This window comes from Nannospalax galili, unplaced genomic scaffold (assembly GCF_000622305.1).
Source record: "Nannospalax galili isolate Female #2095 unplaced genomic scaffold, S.galili_v1.0 scaffold370, whole genome shotgun sequence".
Classification (NCBI taxonomy): Eukaryota; Metazoa; Chordata; class Mammalia; order Rodentia; family Spalacidae; genus Nannospalax; species Nannospalax galili.
The window spans coordinates 4,009,050-4,017,578 of NW_008329335.1; positions in this window are offsets into that span (position 1 = coordinate 4,009,050).

Genomic DNA, 8,529 nt, shown 5'->3' on the forward strand with positions numbered 1-8,529 from the left:
AGGTTATGGGAAAAGCTAACTTTCAAACGAAGCATTGCCATTTATATGTAATTCTGTAACTTAAACACGTTCTGCCTACACTTTGTACTAAGTACCAAAATAAGCCAATTTTACCTGCCCGGTTTGCAAGTGAGGGTACCACCGAGGCTCAGAGATTAAGCCATTTTTGGCAGTGCGCCTCAGCTGGCATTCCAAATATTTCTGTAAAATCTTCCCCAACAGCTTGTAGAAAGATGAACAACTTTTAGCCAGGCGTGGTGGTGCATGCCTTTAATCCCAGCACTTGAAAAGGCAGAGGAAGGCGGATCTCTGTGAGTTCAAGGCCAGCTGAGGCTGCAGGGAGACCCTGTTTCAAAAAAAAAAAAAATTTTTTTTTTTTTTTAAAGAATCAATATTACTGTGTGCAGATCACTGTGAGTTTGAGGCCAGCCTGGTCTACATAATGAGTTCCAGGCCAGCTGAAGCTACAGGAAAGACCCTGTCTCAAAAAAAAATAATAATAATAACTTTTATTTTAAAAATTGTTTTAAAAACAAATGGTAGTTCTTTAAAAACACACATGAAAATACTGATGTAAAATACCTACAAAGTTCTTAGCATGTGTGATGATGCCCTTGAGTTTGATCCCATCCCCCACCTGACATACACCCAGCAAGCAGGGCAATTTTTTTTTTTTTAAATGTAAAGTCTACTAAGCCAAAGCTTCAGAAAAACATTATTTTTCAAAACCAAAGTTATCCACAACAACTGAAACAAATAAGACAGGTTTAACTGTGTTTCTTAATTGTAGAGTAATTGATATATATGCAAAAGTCAAAAAAATAGATATAAAGAAATAGCGTTACAGTGTTAAAATCTGTGGAGACTAGCTTTTATTTTAAAGCAATGACATAGAGCTACATCAAGTAAATAACCTGGTTATATAGATAAGAACAAAGGCATTATATAAGACAAGGAGACATTTTATATTCTGCCAGCCAGCAGTGTGACCTTGGAAAAGTTCATTCATTTTCCAAAGCGTCATTTTTAAAATATGTAGATGGCTATTACCCACTTCAAACAACAGTCATTATTTGCTCAGCATCCCTTTCTGGGTACCTGTTTTTCTCCTATCAGATAGTCATAGCTTGGCTTATAAGTCCTCCTCTAAGGATTTTCCAATGAGAGGTAGTAGAAATGTTGTTGCTTAGACTTTGTGATGTTTCATTGGAATGCCATGAGATTGTGGTTACTAGTGGCCATCTCATCCAGCAGCTGGGAGGAGAAAGTGAAAGCAACAAGAGAGAAGACAACTGAACAACAAACCAGAGAATTCATAACATCATTTGAGTCCCTAGATTCAGCCATAGATGAAAGAAATACTTTCATGACTTTTTTATTATCATTATTTTTTTATGTGTATGTATGTATGTCCTGCAATGCCCACAGAGGTCAGAAGAGGGCTTCGGATCCCCTGGAACTGGAGTTACTGGCCATTATTCACTGCCATGTAGGTGCTGGGAACTGAACCTGGGGCCTTTGAAAGAGAAGTCAGTGCTCTTAACCACTGAGCCAGCCCCTTTTCATGACTTTTAATTAGCTGAGGTAAAATATTACTTTGGGGTGGGGTTACTGAACCTACCTTGAACCATTTTAAAAAATCGTTTATACCTGAGTTTTGACTCTACTGCTTACTTCATAGAATCATGTTGTACAGTTAGTGAAATATAAAACAAAAAGAATAAGATATTACTAAGGTAAAAGAAGGGAGCATGTTGACTTTCCAAGTGCCATTTTATCCTATGAACTAAATTATCTGCTCAGCATAGAAAAAAAAAAAGAAGCCATGCTTGTTAATTATTGGAAGTCTTTAAAAATATATGCAATATATATTACCAGGCTGTTGTTTTCTTTTTAAGGCAGCCTCTTGCCATGTTATTCCAGGCTGGCTCAAACTTGTAGTCTTCCTATGTCAGCCACCCTAGTGCTAGGGGCGCAGGCTCATAGCACTATACATGACCTCCAGTTTTTTTTAACAACCTTGAAAGTGAGTAAAATCATAAATGCAATACATACCTCTATTAGTCCCTCATATTGTTACTGTGACAAAATACCTGACAGATGCAACTTAAGGAAGGGTTTGTTTGGGCTCATAGTTCAAGGTTACAGTCTACTGAGGTGGGATGTCATGGCAGTAGGACCTTGAAACAGCTGGTCACATTGCATGCACAGTCAGCAAGCAAAGACAGATGAATGCTGCTGTTCAGCTCCCTTTCTCCTTTTCATTCAGCTGAGAGCCCAGGCCATGGAATGGCACTGCCTATATTTAGGGTGAGTCTCCCCACCCCAGTTAACCAAATCTAGAAATTCCCTTACAGCTATGCCTAAGGGTTCATTTCCATGGTAGTTCTAAATCTTATCAAGCTGACAAGATTAACCATCACATCTTTCAAAAACCTTAGTTTTCTTGCTGAGACTTGACAATCAATGCAGAGCTCATACAGCTCCAGTTCTAAGAACTATCTTGGAAGCAATTCAAGGATTAAACAAAAGCAATGAGAAGAAAGAAGAAAATTAAATGACATGAAATTGCAAACCATCTATAACCAAAATCACACTCATCCATGAGAAAAAACCCAGTCTTTTATAGGTGATAATTCAAAATAAGCTTGTTTCATCTGTTCAACCTTATTCTCTCCACTATTGCTTCAAAAAGGGTTTTATAGCTGAAAAAATCTTTCATCAACACACAGTCAGGCTCACTGTTCGTGCTGATGTTGCCCTCATCCACACCCTAACAGTAGAGGTGGGTGAGTAGTACAGGAGAGACCGTACAGCAAAAAAATCCCAGATCATCCTCAGCTGGCCCTTTCACAACTTCAAAGCTTTTAGAACTTTATCAGCCCCATATTAGAGGAAAAAACTTAGTAGTATAGTTGGTTGAAGTATTTCTAATTTGCACTTAAAGCTATACAAAGTTTCAAAGAAGTAAAGGGATATTTCTTCATGGAATTCTGTAAAGGTACATGACCTTCATGTCATGAATTTGGGTTGCTTGCTTCTGATGGTTAATAATGATGTTTAGACTCTGGGCTGAAAATGGATGATTCCAGTTTTGTAGAAGACACTCTTATTTGGACTCTTTCTTACAAAGTAGAAAAAGGAGATGCCTTAAAATTAGGAGGGAAATGAGCTTTCCTGAGACTAAGAAAATGGTTGGAAAGAATGTGGCTAAGGGATTTGTGAGAGTGCTAAAAGTCCCCATCTCCTGGTGCTCACTGGCCTCAGAAGCAGTAGTTCAAAATCTCTGCACTTCAAATGGATTTAGACTATGCTGAGTTAATTAGTACATTTCGATCATCCTGCAGTCTACATTCCACTGAAAGTAAAAGCTCTACCAATTTATTCATTTATTTATATCAGCGTAGGATCGTGGCTTCCTATCTTATATAGAATATTATATTTTATTATCTTAATTATTTTAGTGTTCACACTGCTCAGTTTTGGCCAATGAGTGTTCCTTTAAGCAAATACTCAACTTATTACACCACCCTGACCTCCCCAAAGTCTTTGACTGCTTCTTATTTTCTAGTATAACCAAGCATTCTAGACTCATCTTAGAGCTATGCTTTCCCAATTCTAGAATTAATCATTCCTCTGGGGAACCCTGCTTTCTTATAGTTAAGAATGATATTTAGAAATCAAGGCACCAAGGCTAAACTTCTCTGCCCTAATAGCAGGGGCCCAGACTTAGACTGCCTGAGAGTGCTGGATTTGGCCTTCACATGGTGTAGGGGCCCAGACCTTAGCAGACTGCCTGAAAATGCCTGGATCTGGCCTCGCATAGTGGTGAGCATCCCCAAATCTCGCCATGCCCAAACCCCTACATGAGACCATGTGTGGCTCCTCCCACTCTGCCCTACAGTAAGGGCCCAGTCCTTAGCAGACTGCACGAGAGTGGCTGCATACAGCTTTTGCATGGTGGTGAGCTTCTCCAAAGCACTCGGTGCCCATCCCCCTACATTGGGACCACCATCCCAAGTCTAGGATTCTCTTCCCTTCCCGGGGGCGGGGGCAGACCTTTGCAGACTCCCTGAGAGTGCCTTCCCCTTAGTGAGCTTCTCAAATTGTGCTGTGTCGGCCCACTAATAGGGACCCAGATCTTAGAAGGAAACCTGAGAGTACCTGACTGGAGCCTGACTTGGGCCTCTGCCAAAGCACCTGAGTAGCTGGACTGAAGCTATCTGTTCCCTACAATATAAAATCCGAGAGAACCCGAAGCCTAGACCAACCAGCTTTACATACTCAATAAAATAAAATTTAAAAAAATCCAAGGTGGGTTGAAGAGGTGGCACAACAGTTAAGAGCACTGGCTGCTCTTGCAGAAGACTTGGGTTTGAATCCCAGCACCCACGTGGAGGTTAACAATCATCTGTAACTCCACTTCGCAGGCACTGCATGACATGGGTGTTCTTACACACGTGTAAACATAGCACTCATACACATAAAAAAAAAAATGAAAAAGAAAACGCCCAAGGCACACCAATAATACAATCCCAGATGGATTTACAGCAGAATTCTACCAGACATTTAAAGAAGATCTACAACCAATACTATTTAAATCATTCAAAAAGACAGAAGCAGAGGGAGAACTCTCAAATTCATTCTTCAAAGCTAACATCACTCTATTGCCAAAACCAGGTAAAGACACAACCAAAAAAAACTATAGACCGATATCCTTAATGAACATAGATGCAAAAATCCTCAACAAAATACTTGCAAACCACATACAGACACACATCAAAAAGATCATCCATCATGATCAGATCGGTTTTATTCTAGAGATACAAGAATGGGTCAATATACATAAGTCAATAAATGTCATAAAGCATATAAATGGACTCAGAAACAAAAATCACCTGGTCATCTCAATAGATACAGAAATGGCCTTTGACAAAATTCAGCATGCAGTTATGATAAAAGTCCTAAAGGATATTGGACTGAAAGGAACACACCTCAACATAATTAAAGCTATATACAACAAACCCACAGCCAACATCAGGTTTAGAGCCTACATAGAGGTCAGATGGGTGGCTGACTCGCAACCACTTGGCTGGGAGAAGGAAGCTTTAGAGAAAAAGTGAAGAAACACAAGACACTAGGGGCAACCCAAAGCCTTAAAGAAAGCATGTTTAATAAGAAAGGCATAAAGAAGGAAAAGGGAACTTATGTTTTTTCTGAAGAGTTCAGGAAAGTAGACAGACTTACAGAGACCTAAATGGCTGTGGCTATTCTGGAAGTTCTGGGGGGCTCTGAGCTAGTTCTAGGCAGAAAATATTCACTACCTAATTAACACACCAGGTACTCCACTCATCTATTTAGCATAACTTAAGGTGAACCTGCCTTCCTGGGAGTGGTTCTATCACCAGATAATTGACCAGTGAGACTGGAAAGGTAGGTCCTCCAACAGATAGACTAGACATTTTTTTATAATCTGGACCAGTTCAATTTATGGGGATTATTGAAACTCTAACAAAAACACCTTATATGCATGTATAAAATTCTCAATGAAGTTTTTTTTAAAGGTTAAAAAAAATTAGAGGAATTGTGCATTTAGCAGGTGACATGTTTTAAACAGAAAGTTGGCAAAAGGAAAGAAGGCAATGTCCGCTCATCAAACCATCATTTGACACTCAAACTTCAGAGTTACTGACAAAGTGAAGAAAAAAAAGATTATGCAGTGCTTTTGTTGTACCCCATCCACTGGACCCCAAAGAGACCACCGAGGACCCAACACACCAAAATGCAAAAGCAAAGGTTTATGGTTTATTCGGGCTCTCAGACCTCACCAACTCAATGGATCCATGCTGAGAGCCCAGAGTAAGAGAGAGTGGAGCTTTTTATAGGTTTTAGACAAAGGTGGGGGAGAGATACCAAAGATACATTTTGGTTGGTTCAAGGAGCCCATGCATGCCAACATAATTTTAAACTGATTGGATGTATAAGATGCAACCCTGGAAGTTTCTTATTGGTAGGTGCTATTCTCAGGGCTGTGGAATGTGCTGACTGTTACCTGTGGGGCCAGGAGTCTCTGTTTTTACCTTATAGGGCAGTTTTTATGCTCGGGCTTGCATAGTTTCCTGGAAGGGGGGTGAGGAATAGCAGGCGGGTGTCAGGGCATGCCAGAGTATGTCTAGGCATGTCTAAAGCAGCAGCCAAGCATTTTACAGAAGCTAAAAGAGCAGTTAGTGGGGGTCTGGAGGGATTGGGGAGTAGCTGGTGAATGAAGAGGGTCTCAGGGTTCTACACTTTCTAATTATGAAGTTTAGTTGAGATTGTAAACTCCAGCCAGCCCTCGGAAGCTCAATAGTGTTTAGCTCTATAAAAACTTGTTTTTCTTTTAGTATTAGAAAAGTCATGAAGAGTCACAGAAATTTGGAAAATTAGAAAAGTCTAAAAAAGATGAACAACCATCAAAGACCACATTCTGATTTGGTCCCCAACCACTGTTTCTTGATTGGATTATTTTAATCCTTTCCTAAGTGATCTAATCAAACTAGTAGTGAGAAGAATCCATGCTAAAATGTTAGTTGAATGCCATCATTCCTCCTTCTCACATTCAGAATCAAACACTAAGTGAGACCCTACAGGAGCTCTTTTGCTCTTGCTGCATCCTGATTGTTCTTTAATCCTGACAGATTTGCTTCTGCTCTTTGGCCATTCTGCCTAGAACACTTCCCCACCAAATAGCTGCAAGGCTCCCTTCCTCTCCACACGCCTTTTACACATTTTCCCAAATGATACCTCTCTACTGAAGACTTTCCTACTTATAAAATTTCATGTGTTCCAACAGCCCCATTTCTCTGCTGTCCCATTGTGGTCACTGCCAGCAGTGGCTGCTCCTTTGTTCTCACAGGCATTGAGGCTGCTCCTCTGCTTGCCCTGGGCTGAGACCGTTCTTCTGCTCGCCCAGTGCTGAGGCTGGTATTCTGCTTGCCTGGTGCCATCTTCTGTCATCACTGCTTCTGCCAGGTCCCAGACTCCAGGGCTGGTGAGAAGACTGTGTCAGTGGAGCCGCATTCAGACACAGGAGACCAGGTTCAGTGACACAGGTCTGGTTTATTGCAGGAAGGCACAAGTTTATATAGGGGTAGTGGTCCAATCACAGTACAGCAAGTAGGATACCTTATTAGCATAACAGACTTAGCATCCTATTAGCATAACAGACTTAACATCCTATCACAGAATAGCGGGTAGGATGCCTCATTAGCATAATGGGTTTCAGATTACAGAGCCTGGATTCCTGGAAAACACCCGACACTGACTGTTGCAATATCTAAGTGTTGCAATTTGGAATTCCAAGGGTGGTGACTAGGGAGTGGAGAGCTCTACGCATCAGTTTCATGATCTGCCAATGGGAGCAAATGTCACAAGGCATTCCTTGTGTCTCAGCAGTCAGTCCATTGCCTTGGGCCTGCTGTATGGCTGTCATTAAGACTTTCACCCTAGGCTCAAGCCTGTCTCCCACATCCCATTACCATCACATGGCATTGTGTAGCTCATTTATATAGGTTTCTCCTGCCAGAAAATTCTACACATGCAGGTCTTTTTAACTGGTTTTATTTGATGTTGTATTAGTTTTTTAATGCTGCATATCAAACCACACCAAAATTTATTGGCTCAAAATACTGATCATCATTTGCTACCTTTTGGTTTTAGTGAGTCTAGAGTTTGGTGAAGGCTAGGCCACGTGGTTTTGGCTCATCATCTTTCCGGAGGCTTAAGATATTGGCTCAGGCTATAGTCTGCTAGGGCTTATTTGCAGCTGGGGAATCTGCTTCCAAAGAGGTTCACTCAGCTGCAAACTAGTTCCCACTATAACCATGATGCCCCCAAGCCCTTCCCAAATGAGTGGGCTCTTCACAGAACTATTATAGTGTCCTCATAACATGGCAGCTAGTGTCCTTCAGACCCAGTATTTTAAGCGAGCAAGGGAGAAGCTCTCAGTTTTTATGATGAGGATTTGTAATCAGCACTTCTGTTCCTTTTATAAATTACACATGCCTTGATTGAATTTCTTTCCGCAACCCCTTGGGTATAGTCATTCCTTTCTTCAGCTACTTTGTATTGCTTCCAGAACTCTCTGAGGGGCTGGTTTTGTGGACAAGAATTCCTTCAGCCTATTTATGTCATGGAAGATTTTTCTTTCCCCTTTGACTATAATAGACATTTTGGCTGGGTATAGTAATCTGGGTTGCACCTGTGGTCATTTAAAACTGGGAATGCTTTGGTCCAGGCTCTTCTGGCTTTCATAGTTTGTGCTGAAAAGTCAGCTGTAATCCTAATGGCTTTTCCTTTATATGTGACTTGTTTCTCTTTTGCAGCTTTCAGTATGTCTCTTTGTTTTGTACATTTAGTGTTTTTACTATGATGTGCCATGGAGAGTTTCTTTTCTGGTCCTGTCTGTTTGGTGTTCTATATGCTTCCTTTCTTTAATTTTGGGAATGTCTTTCTTTAATTTTGGGAAATTTTCTTCCATGATTCTGTTGA